The sequence below is a fragment of the Chelonia mydas genome, unplaced genomic scaffold (assembly GCF_015237465.2).
Source record: "Chelonia mydas isolate rCheMyd1 unplaced genomic scaffold, rCheMyd1.pri.v2 scaffold_108_arrow_ctg1, whole genome shotgun sequence".
NCBI lineage: Eukaryota > Metazoa > Chordata > Testudines > Cheloniidae > Chelonia > Chelonia mydas.
The window spans coordinates 2,897-26,263 of NW_025111245.1; the positions used below are offsets into that span (position 1 = coordinate 2,897).

The following is a 23,367-nucleotide window of genomic DNA, read 5'->3' on the forward strand; positions in this document are numbered from 1 at the left end:
CAGACACAAAACTGTACTTCTCTGCTAACAATGCCCATTGCAACTGACGTTCAAGGCATGTCTTCAGATGCACATATTTACATACTCCCAATATATTTGATTATCGTCATTATGTTTATACCCAAGAGCATATCTAGTGTTGCAGCAGGTGAACGAATACTTTGATCAATACTGAGAGCAAAAGGCCAAACAGGAAGGAAGGGCCGGCAGTCTGGGTGCTCGCCTGGAATTTAGAAGACGAGTTAAATTCCTATCTCTGCCACAGATTTGCTGTGTGACCTTGGACAAGTCACTTAGCCCCTCATTTAAAACTCTGTAAAATGGGGTTAATAGCACTTCCTTATTTCACAGAGGTGTTCTGAGGACACAGTCATGAGAAGGTTGTGAGATACTCAATTGTTGCAGTAGCTGGCACCATATATGTCCTTTACACACATCTCAAATACCTTACTTATGTTGGGGAATGCCGATCCACATGAGCTGTCCCATTCACTACTGCAGGAATAAGATGTCACCCCTCAATAAGAGTCCAGTGATGTGGCTCAAACAGATGTAGAAAATGGTTACCATTATCAATAAGAACATTCCTATAACCGAGCCATCGGGATGCCTTTGGTGTGGTGTGTGTGTGCCTTTCTCGTAGATACCACGCCTGACATTCATAGTGCAGGGCATTTTTGCGTAAAAAGGAGATAGAAGGGAGGGGAGTTGAATTAATAAGAAATGTGTTTCATATGAATTCCCAAAGTCCTGCCCCTTCCTTTCCTCCTCTGTGGCAAATATCCTAAACTCTGGATTGAGACATGAAGGATTCCGTAGACCAGATGCTTTGAAAATGATCCACTAGCTGATTCAGAAATGACCATTAAAAGGAAGAGAGAGAAGCCATGGAATAAAGCTGTGGATAGAGGTGAAAGGATTTGAAGAAAATCAGGGCCCAGTTGTGAGAGAGTGTGACCAGACTGCAGTATTTTGTGGCTATACTGTGCTGGTATAATGGCCCTGAGTAGGTTTAACATCATTACATAAGAACATAAGAACGGACATACTGGGCCAGACCAAAGGTCCATCTAGCCCAGTATCCTGTCTTCCAACAGTAGCCAGTGCCAGGTGCCCAGAGGGAATGAACAGAAGAGGTAATGATCAAGTGATCCGTCCTTTGTTGCTCATTCCCAGCTTCTGGCAAACAGAGGCAAGGGACACCATCCCTGCCCAGCCTGGCTAATAGCCATTGATGGACCAATCCTCCATGAGTGTATCTAGTTCTTTTTTGAACCCTGTAATAGTCTTGGCTTTCACAATATCTTCTGGCAAGGAGTTCCACAGGTTGACTGTGCTTTGTGTGAAGAAATACTTCCTTTTATTTGTGTTAAACCTGCTGCCTATTCATTTCATTTGGTGACCCCTAGTTCTTGTGTTATCAGAAGTAGTAAACAACACTTCCTTAACTACTTTCTCTACACCAGTCATGATTGTATAGACCTCAATCATATCCCCCCCTTAGTCATCTCTTTTTCAAGCTGAAAAGCTCCAGTCTTATTAATCTCTCTTCATATGGAAGCCGTTCCATACCCTTAATCATTTTTCTTGCCCTTTTCTGAATCTTTTCCAATTCCAAAATATCTTTTTTGAGATGGGGCGACCACATTTGCACACAATATTCAAGATGTGGGCGTACCATGGTTTAATATAGAGGCAAGATGATATTTTCTGTCCTATTATCTATCCCTTTTTTACTTATTCCCACCAGTCTGTTCTCTTTTTTGACTGCCGCTTCACATTGAGTGGATGTTTTCAGAGAACTGTCCACAGTGACTCTGAGATCACTTCCTTGAGTGGTAACAGCTAACTTAGACCCCATCATTCTCATCACTGATTCCCAAGGGGCTGTAACAGTGTGGCAGAGAGCATGACTTGGTCCCCGGCATGCAGCATCCCTGCTCCCACAATGGTACCTGCCATGTTCCATTCTCTTTGCTGGCCCAGGGTGCCATTTGCAATGTACAATGTTGGTTTTCCAATTTATTTGAACTCTGGGAACATGACCTTGTGTCTGTGAAACTTTGCAGCCCAATTAAATGTGACTTATGGATGGTTCTGAACAGCTGCCTTCCCACCAGGTTGGAGTTTAGAACTTGAAACACCAGGAAAGCTGGTGGGTGCACAAATTCAGGGTTCCTGTTTGGCCCTGTTGTAGAACAGTCTCCTCCCAAACCCCACTCCTCCCCTGCTCATGACCTCCTCCCAAGCACCCCCTGGTGGCCTGAGTGGTCCTGCAGAACTCTGCCATCCATCTCTCCCTCCTCCAGGCTCCACAGCTGCACTCACAACAGATCAGTCTCGCCGGCACTTCCAGCCAGGTTTTATTTATTTTCCAAGTAGGGTGACCAGATGTCTGGATTTTATAGGGACAGTCCCAATTCTTGGGTCTTTTTCTTCTAAGAACTCCTATTACTCCTCACCCCGTCCCGATTTTTCACACGTGCTGTCTGGTCACCCTATTTCCAAGAGACAACAAACAAAGAGGAGCATAACAGTATAAGACAATTTTACTGCTGGCCTTAGTCTCTGCTCTCGGGGTCTTTCCTCCAAGGTTATTGCCAAACTCTCTGTCTCTAGCCTTCCTTGCTGCTCCTTCCTTTCTCTGCAGCTCCTGCAACTCTCTCAGACACTTCCTCTTCTGCTCCCAGCTTATCAGTAAGAGAATCCACTGACCCGTGTTCAGGTGGGCCTTCGTAGCTGCTAGAGTTGGCTGAGCTCAGGACTCCCGTCCTTAAAATGCCAAACCACCCCAGTACAGGGCTATTTACAGAGACAGGCCATAATCAAAAATCTAGGTCTTTTCTACATCACCTCCCACCCTCTCTGCTTTACCAGTACAGCTAGCACCAATACCATGTGTTTCTTTCTCCCATTCCAGTCCCTGTGTGTTTTCAAATTGCTTCCTCTGCATGGAACATCCTCACCACGCAAGTTCCCCAATGCACCACTCTTTCTTTAATAGTAATAATGATTATTCATCAAAAGAAAAAGAAATTGCTAGTTCTTATATACCCTGCTTTCTTTGTATTTTTCAGTCTTCCTTCGACCATAGGGTCTTTGAATTAGGGAGTGTCCTTACTTTTTCTGCCTTGTAAAGCACATACTATTGATACTGGACAGGTAAATAATGGATACATCATGCACACACCAAAAAAACCCTTTGTCATAAAGGTTGGTCTCGTCAGTAAAGTAAGCCATAAAAATTAGGAAATGCACAAAGAACCAAAAAGCTGCAAAATCAGGCACTCTCAAGTTAGGAAATACCAGAATGAGCATTGCCCATGCAACATTAACTGGAACTCCCATTGCCAGTTTAAGAACATCATGATGGTAATCAATAGAGTAACTTTGATGTCTTTTTATGTTATGGCACTATAGGTTCATTCCATTTTGCACATATATGGAAAAATCATAAGTAGTATTCCTAGGAGCACAAGAAGTGGATTTAAGTGATTGATGATTCAGAGAAAACTTCCCTGGACTAACCAGAGCATATGAATATTCAAATGTCAGTGTGTGAACAAGCTTGCTAGTGCTATGAATATTGATAGCCCCATCACACTAGTACTTCATAATGGGTACTAGTACATCACAATCGTACATCTTTATAAATTGATTGGACTACATGTATCCTTTATCTGTCCCCACATCATACTCGCAAGTCAATGGAGTTACTTCTGGGATGAATCTGTCTCAGGGTTTACAAAGTCCAAAGAAAGACAAACAAAGCAGACTCTTGATATAACTTCATGATCACCAGAGAAACGCTTTCATAGGTTGGAGAGAAGATAAAGAAGTAAATTGAAGCACTCCCATAAAAATGTCCAGGACTGAGATCTATGGTGCTGAACTAATATGCACTGGAGAGACTCCACTGAGTACAATGGTCAATGGCTCTGGTCCTTAATGAATGACAAGGGGGCTGGTATAGTTTTTTCAGATTGATTTAAATGAGAAGGGCAGCTCTTTTTTTTATACACAGCTGTTCTCTGGGAGAAGGCGCCACTGTACAAATTGTCTTGGCAAATTGTCTTAAGTTCAGTTACACTACAAATAGGTTTACTTATTCATTACTCTGTCAGAGCAAGTGTTAATATTGACATTATTTCTGTATCATGATTCTTATGTTGTTTTCCTAACCATTCCCAATACGTTTTCTTGCCTAATTAGATAATGACAGAATGGCTCAAAAAACAATGTTTTAATGAGGCCCACAGAAGCTTATTATAATCCATAATAATGGATGCTGTCTACAAAGTTCTCCAAACTTTGGAGAATTATGTCAATATGAACATTACTGGCATAACCAGTGCTGGACAATAGCATTTACTCTTTCCCTTTTTTTCCCCTTTCAATATCTTCACTTTCAGGCCAAAGTCATCTCTGGCATCATTCTTTTATTCCAGGGCTATATTTGGCCATTGTGTCCAAAGCCATGACAAATCAAACCAGGTCACTGACAAGAAGGGGCTTTATCCCATACATAACAACATGTTAGAGCATCTCGAAACTATAGGCTCGATTCTGATTTCCTTACACTGAATAGCCCCTTACTGTGAGAGTGGTCTCATGGACTCCCACCTGCTGAAAAAGTGTGGGTAAGGGCATAAAAATCTGTCATTAAAAAGCCACGAAACTATGTGAAGGAAATAAGCAGAATCTCTTATTTAATCTGGAAGAAACAGTGCAATCCTCAGAGTGTTTTATGTCAATGCAACATTAATATAAATCAGTATTGAAACTGATGGTGAAGTGAAATACAATTGGCCAGATTCTAAGCTAGTGTAAATCAGCATCACCCCATTGATGCCAAAGGGGCAGAAAGCCCAACTAATGTAATGTAACTTGATGGAGTGCCACTTAAATTAATGTGGCTATATCTATATATATAGGTGGAGCGCTACTGAAGGCATTGGGCCAGAAAGATAACTAGTCAAAATTGGTGTCTTTCCATTGAAGTCAGTGGGGCTACATACATTTATACAAGAAGAGGATCTGGACCTTATGACCATAGGATTTTCCAAGGCACATAAATGACTTAGGGGCAAAAGCCCCTTATTGGAGCAGCAATCTGGCTTGTTATAGCCAATTGGCAGATCATGTCCTTAACTTGTAACCTGGTGTAGATATGTAACCCACACACCGCCTGGGTGTGGTGCTCTGTCCCATCTGGTGGCACTGAGACCACTCAGAGAGAGTTTAATGAGTCTACCCTACATCCTTAGTTAAGAGCCATTTTGCTTTTAGCTCATGTGGTAGAGGCTCATGTACTAAGCTGCAGAGGTCCCAAATACAATCCCGACCGCCCAAGACTGGGGTCTGTCGGTGTTACAGATGCACATCAAATTATCCAGCCACAGGGGCAAGTGTGAATTGTCCGATGTTCATAGCTTCCCAACATTAACCTTAATCCTAACCATACCCCTGCAGAGTTTGGGGAAGTTCTGGGGCAGACTCTTGTTCCATGACTGAACTAACCTGTAGAAGCTACCAGTTTCCCTCAGTCTCATAGAAACATGGGGATTGCCAGACAGGATCAGACACAAGGTCTATCTAGTCCAATAGCCTGTCTATGACAGTGGCTTATACCAGATGCTTCTAAGGAAAGCAGAAGAAGCTCATAGTAGGCAGATGTGGGATAATCTTCCCCCAACATTAGGTCATTGGAGAATGAAAATAGTGGTATATTAGGTGATGGTCTGTTTCCATCTTGGCATTTGGTCAGAGGCCCATGCAGTGGTTATTCTGAGGTTGTTTAATCAGTTCTCCCTAAGAATCATCTGCATTGTCAGCTTTGTCCACAACCCTCCCTGACTTTGTATAGGTCCATATCTGAGTCTGCACTGGGATCAGAGTGAACCTCACATGATCTATGAGTTTGATGGAAATATTTTCCACATACCAAGCCTGGAGTTCTCTCTCTGATCCCACATGATTGAGACGTACTGTACTCTGCAGTCCTGGCCTCCTTACAATTCTGTCACAGTAGTGCTAGAATTGAGATTGTGTGATCTTAGCACACCAGGAGTTGAGCACAGTCTAACAAAAGAGAATATAAAATAGATGGGCCTGTATATTTAACAGCATCCTCTATTGAGATGCAATTTCAGAACAGCTCAGGTATTTGTATGATTTCAGCATTCTTTTACCTGAGTTTCAATCTACAGAGGGCATCCAGCCCAAAGCACTAATGGTAACTGCAATTCACCTTTAAATCAAGAATAAGAAGCCTGTGATTTACAAACAGAATCTCATGAGGTCTAGCCTTACTGAGTACAACAAACTGCAGACACCCTCTAAGTAGAATGCTGGAAGTGTGCTGCTCCCATAATAGCCCTGTGGTCAGTGGATTGAAACCAGGGTCAGCTAGCCCTGGCCTGTTTATTATTTACGGGTATAAAATGGCCATGACTAAAGCTAGTCTGGAAAGTGGAAGAAAGTTTCTAACCATCAGAAGAGGGAGGTTCAGGAACAGCCTCCCACTAGAATTAGTGGAGTTATACAGCCTAACTCAATTTAAAGTGGAGCTGAATAAGTTTATGAATGGGATTATATCACGTTGCTGCCTGCAACAGCAGTAGACTGGACTCAATGACCTCGGGGGGTCACTTCCTGTCCTATGTTGCTTTCTTGGGATTGCCAATATTAACGAGCCTGCATTATGCACAGCCATTTTTGTGCAATTCAAAGAAATGGTGCAACCCGAGAAATCAGGATGGTGACCCAGAGAACTTGCCCCCTCTCTCACAGCTGTTTATTGATTATTTTTTTAAAATCAGTAACTACATTTATTGAGAAAATATCTTCCTGTATATCATCCTTCTAAAGGCGTCCTTCACTCCTTGTTTCTAAGGCTGTAGATCAGGGGGTTCAGCATAGGGAACCCAGAGATGACGTTGTCTTGGTCCACAGTGTAGCCAGAACTGGGTCATAAATACATAAAATCAGAGTATCGTAGAAGGTAGTGACAGTTGTCAGGTGAGAGGCACAGGTACAGAAGGGTTTGAGTGGATCTTCAGGATGGTGTATTAAGAAGACAGCCTGAAACATAAGGCCATGTTTCAGAGTCCTGGTGTGAGGCCTAAAGCCTGAGCTAAAGTAACCAAAACTTTGCAGATCTAAAGCAAAGCCAAGCTGTGAGCAAGAGGCAGGCCCTGTTCACAGAATCTGGCAAGAACAGGGCTGATATTGCAGAATCACACGTGCTTAACTAGTGCTAGGCACAAGAATATATATGCCAGCACATTCCAGAAAGGCGGTACCAGAACACCTCGATACCAAACACATTCCCCAGAGATAACAGGAGCACGCTGACCCATCTTAAGGATAAGGTCAGGATGACAGCATGATGGATAGGGATGTTTTAATCAAACCAACATGTACAAGGTAATGGGCAGCCCTTGGATCCGTCAATGGGTGGCACCCTAATACGTCAGAGGGTGTCACTCTGATACGTCAGGGGCAATACGTCACTTGTTTGTATTTGTGTATAAAGATGTATCTCAGAGGGAGTGTCTTTGGCCAGCCTAGGGAGCAGTGCAGAGTCCCACCACTGACTGAGTTGCGTCCATTGACACAAGCATACAGCTCTGACTATCCATCCAGGGGCTAGTACTGTGCTCTATTGACAGTAAACCTGGCCAGGTGCCTTCACTGAAAATTGAGTCTGTGGATTTCTTGGGCTGTTTAATTGAGGTCTGCTATCTCCACAGAGCTGGGACAGCACACTGAACGAACACACACGCAGCCAACATCTGATCACAGATGGCGACGAGGCTGTACATATAAGAGACTATCTAGAACAACTAGCATAGTAATCTTGACAAATATAGTCAACAAGGTGAAATGAATAACATCATTGTGTTGTGTATGTCAGAGCAGGACAGCTTAAGGATGGGGAGGGATGTCAGAGAAGAAATGATTGCTGACCCTGGGGTGAGAGAAAGACACGCTGAATATACAAATTGTTCGGGCCATTGAATTCACAAAGACACAACATCTATCAGCACACAGGGTTTCCTGGACATGATGACCCTCTACAGCAGTGGGTTACAGATGACTGTGAAGCGGTGAGAGGCCATGGTGGCCAGGAGGCATCATTCATTGGTCACAAAGACACAGACAAAGAAAAATTGCATGGCACACTCAGTGAATGAAATGATTCTATTACTCTCTGCTACAGAAGTCATGAGCACCTTAGGCGCAATGACAGAGGAATAACCAACATCTACAATGGACAGATTACTGAGGAAGAAACACATAGGGGTGTGAAGATGGGAGTCAATCCTGATTAAAACAGTCATCCCAAGATTCCCTACCAGTGTGATAACATAGCTTAGTAGGAACAACATGAAGAGTGGGACCTGCAGCTCTGGGTGGTCCATGAATCCCAGAAAAATCAACTGTGTCACCATGGTATGAGGCGGCATGGGTGGGAAATCTAAATTTGCAAGTAAACAGGAGCCAAAAAGGGAGCATGTGTAGATTCCTTGTAACAACTCTGACTGCTCCTGTGAAATAGTGTGTCTTGGGGAATGTATTATGGGTTATGCACACACTTCCCCCTGGAGCTAGTGCACCGTCTCCTTACAGAAACACAAAACACTGTGCATTGTTTTACATTCAATTAAATATGTGCAGAGATTCCGCCACAATACGAGAGACTGTCCAAATCTCAATCGTTCCCATGCCAGAAATATCCTTTAGGGCACAGGGCTTTGCCATCCATGTCTCTCCTGCCCGCCCTCTCTGTTGTTAAATCAGATTAGTTTGGAAAGGAGGTAAATCATCTCTTGTAAATGTATAGACAATAATGAATGGTGTAGAACGTTTTCATTTACACTGGTTTTCTCTTCTAGCTCCCATTAATGTCAGTTGGAGTTGATGGCACATGGCACCACTGAAACTCAAAGCAAAGGTCCTACAAAGGATCTGTGTCTAACGTTGGGAATCCCCAGCAGAAAGATGTTGCAGGGCTAATACGTACCTGTAGAGACATTCATGTCATTGAATGTCTTTTTTTCTTCCTGAAAGCTAGATTTTAAATGGAAAGATCTGCTCAACTTTAGAGAGTCACGAGTACCAAAGGGCAATAATACATGTAGATGACCATATGTTATAGCTAATATAAGGACTGTAGCAAGTTCTAAAAATCATCCCCCCCCAATGGGTATTGGGTATATCTATGCGCCATTCCAAGGTGTGATTTAGTCATACGCAATCACAGCCAGGAGGCAACATTCACTGGTCACAAAGAAACAGATGAAGAATAGTTGTGCTGCACACTCCATGAAAGGAATGGCTCTCGTCTCTGCTACAAAGGTCATGAGCAGCCTGGGAGCTATGGCTGTGGAATACCCAATATCTACAATGGACATCTGGCTTAGGAAAAAGTACATGGGGGTATGAAGTCGGGTTTCAACCATGATTAACGCTATCATCCCAAGATTCCCCATCAGGCTGACCACATACATCACTAGGAACAACATAAAGAGGGGGATCTGTACATCTGGATGATCTGTGAATCCTACGAAAATGAACTCTGTCACCGTGGTGTGGTTTCTCTCTGCCATTTATTCCAGAAACTCTCTCCTCTGCTGGTGAAAAATAAAAATAAGGATTACAATTAATCAAGGGGCAATAAAGATTGAGTACAGATCCCTCATAATCCCTGTGATTATACACTGTTTCATAGGAACAAACATAATACATCAAAGGACACTCCTAGGGAATGTTCTCTTTGTATTACCCACATGCTTTCCATTAGAGATAGGATATGTTCCAGCTACAGAAATATTGTATACTCTGTGTTAATATGCATGAAACCATCCAGTGGGTCAAATCTTCTATAAAATAAGAGATATATAGATTGGGAGTGTTTAGTTTAGAAGGGAGGCAAATAATCTCCTATCAATGTACACAAATAATCAATGCTATAGAGTTTATTCATGGTCATTGATTTTCTCTTCCTAATCCGAACGACCTCAAAGGGCACAAGGGATGCTCAGTGCCCCTTTTATATAGGTGCCTAAATAGAAATATAGGTGCCTAATATGAGGCAGCCCCAGCGGAAAAGTTTGGTATCACTGTCTATGTAGCCTTAAAGTGTCACTGTCTTTTTGGAGTCAGTGTATGTTTTACAGACATTCTTTGTCACCATGTGCATTATTTTTCCTCCCTCCTACAAATCCTCCCAGAGGTACTAACATTTGTAAGTGGTGTGGACTGTAACTGATTCTATGGTTACTTTTGACTCTCAGATTCACAGAGCCTAGAAATGAGAAAATGCGTCTCCTAGGGATAAATACTAAGTCAACCTGTGGAACTCCTTGCCAGAAGGTGTTTTGAGGGCAGGCTTCAAAAAAGAACTAGATAAACTCATGGAGGATAGGTCCATCAATGGCTATTAGCCAGGATGGGCAGGGATGGAGTCCCTAGCCTCTGTTTGCCAAAAGCTGGGAATGGGCGACAGGGGACGGATCACTTGATGATTCCCTGTTCTGTTCATTCCCCCTGGGGCACCTGGCACTGGCCACTGTCAGAAGACAGGAGACTGGGCTAGATGGACCTTTGGTCTGACCCAGTATGGTCATTCTGTTTCTATGGAATTTCACTGCCACATTCACAAAGAGATGCTCAAAAGATAATAATAATGACATTTCTTACCAGTCATGGGGTAGGTGTACACTCAGTAAATTCCATTGTATTTGGTGGAGGAAGTGATGGGCTGGTTTGGCTCCCAATAACTGATGAGGAGGTGTCAATTCCAGAAGCGGCAAAGCTGCTTTTGTAGTGAGCCAGCCACTCCCAGTCCCTATTCGACTCCAGTCACGCCTTCAGAGGACCCAACCACATCAGCCACACCATCAGGGGCTCATTCACCTGCACGTCTACTAATGTGATATATCCCATCATGTGCCAGCAATGCCCCTCTACCATGTACATTGGCCAAACCGGACACCTCCTCCTCAATTATTGGGAGTCGACCACATCTACCCTGATTGAATCGGCCCTGCCAGCACTGGCTCTCCACTTGTGAGGGAACTCCCTTCTCTTCATGTGTCAGGATAACAATGCCTGCATCTGTAATTTTCACTCCATGCATCTGAAGTAGTGGGTTCTTTACCCACAAAAGCTTATGCTCAAATAAATCTGTTAGCCTTTAAGGTGCCACCGGACACCGTGTTGTTTTTGTGGATACAGACGAACATGGCTACCCCCTGATAGAATGTCAGAAGAGATCATTAAAATGTCTTTGATGTCTCCTGGAGGCTGGGGATAATAAATCACAGATCCCAAAATAGAACAGCTCTAACAGGAGAGATTGAGAGAGAACCACACCAGAATATCCCATATTTCAGCAACTAGAGTGCCCACAGGAGAGGTGGGAGACCCCTGGTCAAATCTCTTCTCCTTTGAGGTGGAAGGGGTAGGCATCTGGATGCTCCAAAAGAAGTAGCTTCAGGTTGGGGGGTTGTCTGTCACCTACTACAGGACAGGCCTAACAAAGAAAATAACAGAACGCCACTAGCTGTCACCTTCAGCCCCCAACTAAAACCCCTCCAACGCATTATTAAGGATCTACAACCTATCCTGAAGGATGACCCAACACTCTCACAAATCTTGGGAGACAGGCCAGTCCTTGCCTACAGACAACCCCCCAACCTAAAGCGAATAAAAATGTTGGCTGATTTAGAACAACGCTTCCTCAGCTCTCGTCCCCTAACGCCTCTACTCTACTTGCGCTATATTGATGACATCTTCATCATCTGGACCCATGGAAAAAAAGCCCTTGAGGAATTCCACCATGATTTCAACAATTTCCATCCCACCATCAACCTCAGCCTGGTCCAGTCCACACAAGAGATCCACTTCTTGGACACTACAGTGCTAATAAACAATGGTCACATAAACACCACCCTATACCGGAAACCTACTGACCGCTATTCCTACCTACATGCCTCCAGCTTTCACCCTGACCACACCACACGATCCATCGTCTACAGCCAAGCTCTGCGATACAACCGCATTTGCTCCAGTCCCTCAGACAGAGAGAAACACCTACAAGATCTCTATCAAGCATTCTTACAACTACAATACCCACCTGCGGAAGTGAAGAAACAGATTGATAGAGCCAGAAGAGTTCCCAGAAGTCACCTACTACAGGACAGGCCTAACAAAGAAAATAACAGAACGCCACTAGCTGTCACCTTCAGCCCCCAACTAAAACCCCTCCAACGCATTATTAAGGATCTACAACCTATCCTGAAGGATGACCCAACACTCTCACAAATCTTGGGAGACAGGCCAGTCCTTGCCTACAGACAACCCCCCAACCTGAAGCGAATACTCACCAACAACCACATACCACACAACAGAACCACTAGCCCAGGAACCTATCCTTGCAACAAAGCCCGTTGCCAACTGTGCCCACATATCTATTCAGGGGACACCATCACAGGGCCTAATAACGTCAGCCACACTATCAGAGGCTCGTTCACCTGCACATCCACCAATGTGATATATGCCATCATGTGCCGGCAATGCCCCTCTGCCATGTACATTGGTCAAACTGGACAGTCTCTACGTAAAAGAATAAATGGACACAAATCAGATGGCAAGAATTATAACATTCATAAACCAGTTGGAGAACACTTCAATCTCTCTGGTCACGCAATCAGAGACATGAAGGTCGCTATCTTACAACAAAAAAACTTCAAATCCAGAGTCCAGCGAGAAACTGCTGAATTGGAATTCATTTGCAAATTGGATACTATTAATTTAGGCTTAAATAGAGACTGGGAGTGGCTAAGTCATTATGCAAGGTAGCCTATTTCCCCTTGTTTTTTCCTTCCCCCCGCCCCCAGACGTTCTGGTTAAACTTGGATTTATGCTGGAAGTGGCCCACCTTGATTGCCATGCACAGTGTGGGGAGAGTGGTCAGTTTGGATGAGCTATTGCCAGCAGGAGAGTGAGTTTGTGTGTGTGTGGGGGGGGGGGGGGGGATGAGAAAACCTGGATTTGTGCTGGAAATGGCCCACCTTGATTATCATGCACATTGTAGGGGGAGTGGTCACTTCGGATGAGCTATTACCAGCAGGAGAGTGAGTTTGTGTGAGTATGGGGGTGGGGGAGTGAGAAAACCTGGATTTGTGCTGGAAATGGCCCACTTTGATTTTCATGCAGGTTGTAGGGAGAGTGGTCACTTTGGATAGGCTATTACCAGCAGGAGAGTGAGTTTGTGTGTGTGGTTTTTGAAGGGGGGTGAGGGGGTGAGAGAACCTGGATTTCTGCAGGAAATGGCCCACCTTGATTATCATACGCATTGTGAAGACAGTGGTCACTTTGGATGGGCTATTACCAGCAAGAGAGTGAGTTTGTTTGTGGGAGGGCGGAGGGTGAGAAAACCTGGATTTGTGCTGGAAATGGCCCAACTTGATGATCACTTTAGATAAGCTATTACCAGCAGGAGAGTGGGGTGGGAGGAGGCATTGTTTCATGGTGTCTGTGTATAAAATGTCTTGTGCGATTTCCACAGCATGCATCCGATGAAGTGAGCTGTAGCTCACGAAAGCTCATGCTCAAATAAATTGGTTAGTCTCTAAGGTGCCACAAGTCCTCCTTTTCTTATGGCCTTATGTTTCAGGCTGTCTTCTTAATACACCATCCTGAAGATCCACTCAAACCCTTCTGTACCTGTGCCTCTCACCTGACAGCTGTCACTACCTTCTACGATACTCTGATTTTATGTATTTACGACCAAGTTCTGGCTTCACCTTGGACCAAGACAACGTCATCTCTGTGTTCCCTATGCTGAACCCCCTGATCTATAGCCTTAGAAACAAAGAGTGAAGGACGCCTTTAGAAGGATGATATACAGGGATGATATTTTCTCAATAAATGTAGTTACTGATTTTAAAAAATAATCAATAAACAGCTGTGAGAGAGGTGGCAAGTTCTCTGGGTCACCATCCTGATTTCTCGGGTTGCACCATTTCTTTGAATTGCACAAAAATGATTGTTCATAATGCAGGCTCGTTAATATTGGCAATCCCAAGAGCAACATAGGACAGGAAGTGACCTCCCGAGGTCATTGAGTCCAGTCTACTGCTGTTGCAGGCAGCAACGTGATATAATCCCATTCATAAACTTATTCAGTTCCACTTTAAATCGAGTTAGGTTGTATAACTCCACTAATTCTAGTGGGAGGCTGTTCCTGAACCTCCCTCCTCTGATGGTTAGAAACTTTTTTCCACTTTCCAGACTAACTTTAGTCATGGCCATTTTATACCCGTAAATAATAAACAGGCCAGGGCTAGCTGACCCTGGTTTCAATCCACTGACCACTGGGTTATTATGGGAGTAGCACACTTCCAGCATTCTACTTAGAGGGTGTCTGCAGTTTGTTGTACTCAGTAAGGCTAGACCTCATGAGATTCTGTTTGTAAATCACAGGCTTCTTATTCTTGATTTAAAGGTGAATTGCAGTTACCATTAGTGCTTTGGGCTGGATGCCCTCTGTAGATTGAAACTCAGGTAAAAGGATGCTGAAATCATACAAATACCTGAGCTGTTCTGAAAGTGCATCTCAATAGAGGATGCTGTTAAATATACAGGCCCATCTATTTTATATTCTCTTTTCTTAGACTGTGCTCAACTCCTGGTGTGCTAAGATCACACAATCTCAATTCCAGCACTACCGTGACAGAATTGTAAGGAGGCCAGGACTGCAGAGAACAGTACATGTCAATCATGCGGGATCAGAGAGAGAACTCCGGGCCTGGTATGTGGAAAATATTTCCATCAAACTCATAGATCATGTGAGGTTCACTCTGATCCCAGTGCAGACTCGGTCATGGACCTATACAAAGTCAGGGAGGGTTGTGGACAAAGCTGACAATGCAGATGATTCTTAGGGAGAACTGATTAAACAACCTCAGAATAACCACTGCATGGGCCTCTGACCAAATGCCAAGATGGAAACAGACCATCACCTAATATACCACTATTTTCCTTCTCCAATGACCTAATGTTGGGGGAAGATTATCCCACATCTGCCTACTATGAGCTTCTTCCGCTTTCCTTAGAAGCATCTGGTATAAGCCACTGTCATAGACAGGCTATTGGACTAGATAGACCTTGTGTCTGATCCTGTCTGGCAATCCCCATGTTTCTATGAGACCGAGGGGAACTGGTAGCTTCTACAGGTTAGTTCAGTCATGGAACAAGAGTCTGCCCCAGAACTTCCCCAAACTCTGCAGGGGTATGGTTAGGATTAAGGCTAATGTTGGGAAGCTATGAACATCACACAATTCACACTTGCCCCTGTGGCTGGATAATTTGATGTGCATCTGTAACACCGACAGACCCCAGTCTTGGGCGGTCGGGATTGTATTTGGGACCTCTGCAGCTTAGTACATGAGCCTCTACCACATGAGCTAAAAGCAACATGGCTCTTGACTAAGGATGTAGGGTAGACTCATTAAACTCTCTCTGAGTGGTCTCAGTGCCACCAGATGGGACAGAGCACCACACCCAGGCGGTGTGTGGGTTACATATCTACACCAGGTTACAAGTTAAGGACATGATCTGCCAATTGGATATAACAAGCCAGACTGCTGCCCCAATAAGGGGCTTTTGCCCCTAAGTCATTTATGTGCCTTGGGAAATCCTATGGTCATAAGGCCCAGTTCCTCTTCTTGTATCAATGTGTGTAGCCCCATTGACTTCAATGGAAAGACACCAATTTTGACTAGTTATGGTTCTGGCCCAATGCGTTCAGTAGCGCTCCACCTATTTACTTTGGGGTCTCACGAATTAGCACCAATGGAGCTAATGCTGATTTTCACCTGCTGGGGATCTGGCCCCATTGATTGCAATGTAGTGATGCTAGCTTACACCAACTGGAGCTGGAGCACCATTGATTTCAATCTGTACCTGTGAGTTTTTTGTTGAGGTTGATGGATTTCCACTCAATTTAGCCATATGGAATTGATTTCAATGGGGAAAGATGATTTAAACCCACTGGAGATATAGCCACATTAATTTAAGTGGCACTCCATCAAGTTACATTACATTAGTTGGGCTTTCTGCCCCTTTGGCATCAATGGGGTGATGCTGATTTACACTAGCTTAGAATCTGGCCAATTGTATTTCACTTCACCATCAGTTTCAATACTGATTTATATTAATGTTGCATTGACATAAAATACTCTGAGGATTGCACTGTTTCTTCCAGATTAAATAAGAGATTCTGCTTATTTCCTTAACATAGTTTCGTGGCTTTTTAATGACAGATTTTTATGCCCTTACCCACACTTTTTCAGCAGGTGGGAGTCCATGAGACCACTCTCACAGTAAGGGGCTATTCAGTTTAAGGAAATCAGAATCGAGCCTATAGTTTCGAGATGCTCTAACATGTTGCTATGTATGGGATAAAGCCCCTTCTTGTCTGTCTTGTGCACGTTAAAATTTTTAGTTTATTTGGAACCTAAGCCGATCTGGCTTTACTTGCACTGAGTAGAACTTGATCTCATTGGGGCTCCTGCTATGAGTAAGTGCAAGTCAATGTGAGCAAGGATCATAGACTCACGCCGCAGTGACCTGGTTGATTTGTCATGGCTTTGGACACAATGGGCCAAATATAGCCCTATATAGAATAAAAGAATGTTGCTAGAGATGAGGGGGAGGGATAGCTCAGTGGTTTGAGCATTGGCCTGCTAAACCCAGGGTTGTGAGTTCAATCTTTGAGGGGGCCATTTAGGGATCTGGGGCAAACATTGGGGATTGGTCCTGCTTTGAGCAAGGGGGTTGGACTAGATGACCTCCTGAGATCCCTTCCAACCCTGATATTCTATGATTTGGCCTGAAAGTGAAGATATTGAAAGGGGAAAAAAGGGAAAGAGTAAATGCTATTGTCCAGCACTGGTTATGCCAGTAAGGTTCATATTGACATAATTCTCCAAAGTTTGGAGAACTTTGTAGACAGCATCCATTATTATGGATTATAATAAGCTGCTCATTAAAACATTGGTTTTTGAGCAATTCTGTCATTATCTAATTAGGCAAGAAAACCTATTGGGAATGGTTAGGAAAACAACATAAGACTCATGATACAGAAATAATGTCAATATTAACACTTGCTCTGCCAGAGTAATGAATAAGTAAACCTATTTGTAGTGTAACTGAAGTTAAGACAATTTGCCAAGACAATTTGTACAGTGGCACCTTCTCCCAGAGAACAGCTGTGTATAAAAAAAAGAGCTGCCCCTTCTCATTCAAATCAATCTGAAAAAACTACACCAGCCCCCTTGTCATTCATTAAGGACCAGAGCCATTGACCATTGGACTCAATGGAGTCTCTCCAGTGCACATTAGTTCAGCACCATAGATCTCAGTCCTGGACATTTTTATGGGAGTGCTTCAATCTACTTCTTTATCTTCTCTCCAACCCATGAAAGAGTTTCTCTGGTGATCATGAAATTATATCAAGGGTCTGCTTTGTTTGGCTTTCTTTGGACTTTGTAAACCCTGAGACAGATTCATCCCAGAAGTAACTCCATTGACTTGCGAGTATGATGTGGGGACAGATAAAGGATACATGTAGTCCAATCAATTTATAAAGATGTACGATTGTGATGTACTAGTACCCATTATGAAGTACTAGTGTAATGGGGCTATCAATATTCATAGCACTAGCAAGCTTGCTCACACACTGACATTTGAATATTCATATGCTCTGGTTAGTCCAAGGAAGTTTTCTCTGAATCATCAATCGCTTAAATCCACTTCTTGTGCTCCTAGGAATACTACTTATAATTTTTCCATATATGTGCAAAATGGAATGAAGCTATAGTGCCATAACATAAAAAGACATCAAAGGCTAGAGACAGAGAGTTTGGCAATAACCTTGGAGGAAAGACCCTGAGAGCAGAGACTAAGACCAGCAGTAAAATTGTCTTATACTGTTATGCTCCTTTTTGTTTGTTGTCTCTTGGAAATAGGGTGACCAGACAGCACGTGTGAAAAATCGGGACAGGGGTGAGGAGTAATAGGAGCTCTTACAAGAAAAAGACCCAAGAATTGGGACTGTCCCTATAAAATCCAGACATCTGGTCACCCTACTTGGAAAATAAATAAAACCTGGCTGGAAGGGCAGGTGAGATCGATCTATTGTGAGTGCAGCTGTGGAGCCTGGAGGAGGGAGAGATGGATGGCAGAGATCTGCAGGACCACTCAGGCCACCAGGGGGTGCTTGGGAGGAGGTCATGAGCAGGGGAGGAGTGGCATTTCGGAGGAGACTGCTCTACAACAGGGCCAAACAGGAACCCTGAATTTGTGCACCCACCAGCTTTCCTGGTGTTTCAAGTTCTAGACTCCAACCGGTCGGAAGGTGACTGTTCAGAACCATCCATAAGTCACATTTAATTGGGTTGCGAAGTTTCACAGACACAAGGTCATGTTCCCAGAGTTCAAATAAATTGGAAAACCAACATTGTACATTGCAAATGGCACCCTGGGCCAGCAAAGAGAATGGAACATGGCAGGTACCATTGTGGGAGCAGGGATGCTGCATGCTGGGGACCAAGTCATGCTCTCCGCCACACTCTTACAGCCCCTTGGGAATCAGTGATGAGAATGATGGGGTCTAAGTTATCTGTTACCACGCAAGGAAGTGATCTCGGAGTCATTGTGGACAGTTCTCTGAAAATATCCACTCAATGTGAAGCGGCAGTCAAAAAAGAGAACAGACTGGTGGGAATAAGTAAAAAAGGGATAGATAACAGGAGAGAAAATATCATCTTGCCTCTATATTAATCCATGGTACACCCACATCTTGAATACTATGTGCAAATGTGGTCGCCCCATCTCAAAAAAGACATATTGGAATTGGAAAAGATTCAGAAAAGGGCAACAAAAATGATTAAGAGTATGGAACGGCTTCCATATGAAGAGAGATTAATAAGACTGGAGCTTTTCAGCTTGAAAAAGAGATGACTAAGGGGGGGATATGGTTGAGGTCTATACAATCATGACTGGTGTAGAGAAAGTAGTTAAGGAAGTGTTGTTTACTACTTCTGATAACACAAGAACTAGGGGTCACCAAATGAAATGAATAGGCAGCAGGTTTAACACAAATAAAAGGAAATATTTCTTCACACAATTTCTTCTTTGTTTGCCAGAAGCTGGGAATGAGCAACAAAGGATGGATCACTTGATCATTACCTCTTCTGTTCATTCCCTCTGGGCACCTGGCACTGACTACTGTTGGAAGACAGTATAACTGGGTTTTTAAAAGAATTAGATAAGTTCTTGGAGGATCGGTCCCTCAATAGCTATTAGCCAGGATGGTCAGGGAAGCAATCCCATGCTATGGATGTCCCTAAACTTCTGACTGACAGAAGCTGGGAGTGGATGACAGGGGATGGATCACTGGATAATTGCCCTGTTCTGTTCATTCTCTCTGAAACATCTGGCATTGGCCATTGTGGAAGACAGGTCACTTGGCTAGATGGACCATTGGTCTGACACTGTATGACTAGTCTTATGGTTCTATGTGATGGGCTGGGTGATGCTTTCTGTTAAGATGGCTGGTGCTGGTAGCGGGTGTGGCTCTGTTCTTTGCCCCCTTCCTCTGCCTGCACAGCTCTGGGATTCCGCTGCTTCTGTAGGCCATGCAGGAGGCTCCCCAGCCTTTAAAATTGCTCTGTCCCCTGCCCTGGGTCTGAGCTGTGTTTTGGGCTCAGATAAAACCAAACGGTGTATGGGTGAGGGGAGCAAGGGGGTGGCAGCAGCCAGAGGCAGAAGAGATCAGATTACAGGAAAAAGAGGGGAAATGTGTCATGGGTCTGAAAGGCAGCGGGCCTAGGGGTTAGGCTGGGATTCCACAAATTAGTTCAATCTCTCCATTTCCTAAGGGGAGCTCTGCTGCATCATACATATGAAATCAAAGGATCTTAGCAGGAGCCTGGCAGGTGGTTGAAACTTGCCCATAGTTTAATGTTCTCACTTTTACAGTCGTGCCTGGAGGTGCAAACTGAGACCAGAGCCCCACTGTGCTGAACACACCCCCACACCCCCACAGTGACTCACTAGCTCTCTGAGGACAAGTCTACACTGCAGTGTAAGCCCTGGGCTAGTAGAACTCACATTTGCAAAGCCTGACTTTGTTAAGCTCGGGTTTCAGAATCTACACTCTTTTGTAACCCCAAGTTAGGGATTGTGGTACCCTGGGTCCCAAACTGGAGCTCCAGCATCTACATGGCATTATGTGATCCCCATTTCAACCACCGATATCCCAGAGTTCCTAGCACGCTTCCAAAATGTGACCACTCTAAACTCTTTCTTCGTGGTGCAGTATGGACAAACTCAGCCTTTGGGATATTTTTGGCTGACTCCCAGAACAGGAGTCCAGAGGGACTGCGTCTACACTGCGCACCAATAAAAAGCGTAAACTCTGGTTCTTAGCTTGACTCAGGCTCAGACCTTCTATCACTGTGGGGTCCTCGGACCCAGGCTTTGAGCCCTTGGTTAATGCAATTTATGTGGAGATGGAAGGGGTCTTGAGTTGACTTGAGCATGAGTTCAAACCCTGGGCTTGGCTTGCAGCATGGATGTACCCTGAGGTGACTGGTGATTCAGGTATTCACTGTTGTAATTCGCCATGCCCAAAAGTTTCAGAAATGGCCAGTGATTTTGGTGCCCAACTTCAGTCCCGTCAATCCCTCATTTCCAGAAATAAAAGATCCATCACTCCAGCTGAAGTCAAGGGGAGCTGCAAGTACTCAGCACTTAGGGAAATAGGGCCCAAGGTCTTTTACATTGAGATCCCAATAACTGTGGCATTCACCATCAATGACTATCCTTGAAAATGTGTCTGTATATGTTTGGTCACCTAAACTACCTGGTCTTTAATTGCGACTCCTAAACTCACAAAGAGTTGTGTGTGCGTGTGTGTGGGGTGGGGGAGGGGGAGATTTTTGGTGTGAGTACTGACAAAATATTATATCTGAGTGAGCAATCATGACATTCTCCCTTTCAAAAGACATGCTTTTCAATGTAATTACACACACTCAAATAGAAAAGGAGTACTTGTGGCACCTTAGAGGCTAACCAATTTATTTGAGCATGAGCTTTCGTGAGCTATAGCTCACTTCATCGGATGCATCCGATGAAGTGAGCTATAGCTCACAAAAGCTCATGCTCAAATAAATTGGTTAGTCTCTAAGGTGCCACAAGTACTCCTTTTCTTTTTGCGAATACAGACTAACACGGCTGTTACTCTGAAACACACTCAAATACCTCCCAGAAAACAGATGAGTTGGGCTGTGGATCTGACTGAAGCAAAATCACAAAATTTATTTGAACAAATATCTGTCAATATTTTTGGAGTATCAAACCAGTCCTGGTTATTGCTCATGAATCCATTGTTGCAGTGTCAACTTTTCCCTTTTATTCAGTAATTCTGAACAATATTCAAATCACACTTTTACATCTTACACTGAAAAATCAATTTCAAAATATTTTACTATAGGTACAGGGGAGCCAAACCATCATTTAATAACTGGCATGGCCTATTTATGCACATAAGGTGTCTACTCAGAAAACCATCTCTGTCTGAGGCAGCACTTAAATACATGTTTAACTTTAAACATATGGTTACGTCCCACTGAAGTCAAAGGGAGACGTACTTACACATGTGCTTATGGACTTTCTGAATCAGAGCACATGGCCTAGTTTACACTAAGGGAACAGGTCAATCGAAGCTACATAATTTGAGTTTTGTTAGTAGTGTAACTCAAATAGATGTAGCTTAGATCTACTTACTGCGGGGTCCACACTTCACTGAGTCTACAGAAGAAACTCTCCTGTTGACTCCCCTTACTCATCTCGTTCTGGTGGAGTACCAGAGTCAATAGGAGAGCAATCGGGGTCGATTTAGTGAGTCTTCACTAGACCTGCTAAACTGTCCCCCAGTGGATCGATCGCCACAGCATTGATCCACCCCATAATCGAGACAAGCCCTATGTGTGCAGAGAAGCCATTGAAGGATTTGGTTGTCCTATTATGACACCCTTTGGGGGAAAATGGGCCTTCAGTTTTGTCTCTATTGCTCTCCTCAGTGCATCCTTCACATCCTTGTTCCTCAAGCTGTAGATGAGGGGATTCAGCATGGGGATCACCACCGTGTAGAACACAGAGGCCATTTTGTCCGTGTGCAGTGCGTAGCTGGTGCTGGGTCGGAAGTACATGAAGAGAATTGTCCCATGGAACATGGAGACGGCCGTCAGGTGGGAGGTGAGGGGGAGAAGGCTTTGCACCTGCCGTCGGTGGGGCGAATCTGCAGCACAGTTGCAATAATTAAGATGTATGAGATGAGGATGGTCCCAATGCTGATCACCTCTATCAGACTGCCAAAGAGGAACACAAGTAGCTCGTTGACATAGGTGCTAGAAGAGGAGAGCTTTAGAAGTGGGTTGATATCACAGAAAAAATGATTCAGGATATTGGAGTGGCAGTAGGATAATCTTAGCAAACCGCTCGTGTGTATCACAGAGTTCAGGAAGGCCCATAGATATGAACCAGCTGCCAGCCGTAGGCAGTGCTTTGGTGACATGATGACTGTGTACAGCAGTGGGTTACAGATGGCTATATAACGGTCATATGCCATTGCTGCCAGCAGAAGGCACTCAGAGATGACAAACAATATGAAGCTAAAATATTGGATGATGCAAGCTGTGTAGGAAATAGCTTTCCTCTCTGCTAAGAAGCTCATCAGCATCTTGGGAGTGATGACTGTGGAGTAACAGACATCCACGAGGGACAAATTCTTGAGGAAGAAGTACATGGGGGTGTGAAGTCGGGGGTCGATCCTGATTAAAACCATCATTCCCAGATTCCACACCAGGGTGGTACCATAGATCACTAGGAACACCGCGAAGAGGGGGATCTGCAGCTCCAGACGATCTGTCAGTCCTGTGAGAATGAACTCGGTCACTGTCGTACAATTTCCTCCAGCCATTCATTCAGCCTGGGCGCTCGCTGCGGGATCAACCACAAAGGAAGGCATTAGTTCTTATGAAAATGGTGTATGCTAATATAAAGAACTGTGGTCATATGCACAGAGACCCTTTGAGTCGTGGAATGGAACCTGTAACAACTGATTGGAAAACCCAGAACTCCTTCACTTCTTCTGAGGGAAAAAAAATTCCTTTCTCTCTAGGAAAGTGCATAACCCTGCAATTTTGTCTGATTTACACATTTTGACCCTGATTCGGCTGATATTTTAATTTCACTGATCAGTGTAGACTTAGGATCCGTGGATCT

General features: G+C 44.0%; 2 pseudogenes; both read right to left on the minus strand.

The window, feature by feature from the left end:
- Window positions 1-6,830: 6,830 nt before the first annotated feature.
- LOC119564965 lies at window positions 6,831-9,654 on the minus strand (annotated as a pseudogene).
- A 12,410-nt stretch (window positions 9,655-22,064) lies between these two features.
- On the minus strand, window positions 22,065-23,062 carry LOC114019663 (annotated as a pseudogene).
- Window positions 23,063-23,367: the final 305 nt, after the last annotated feature.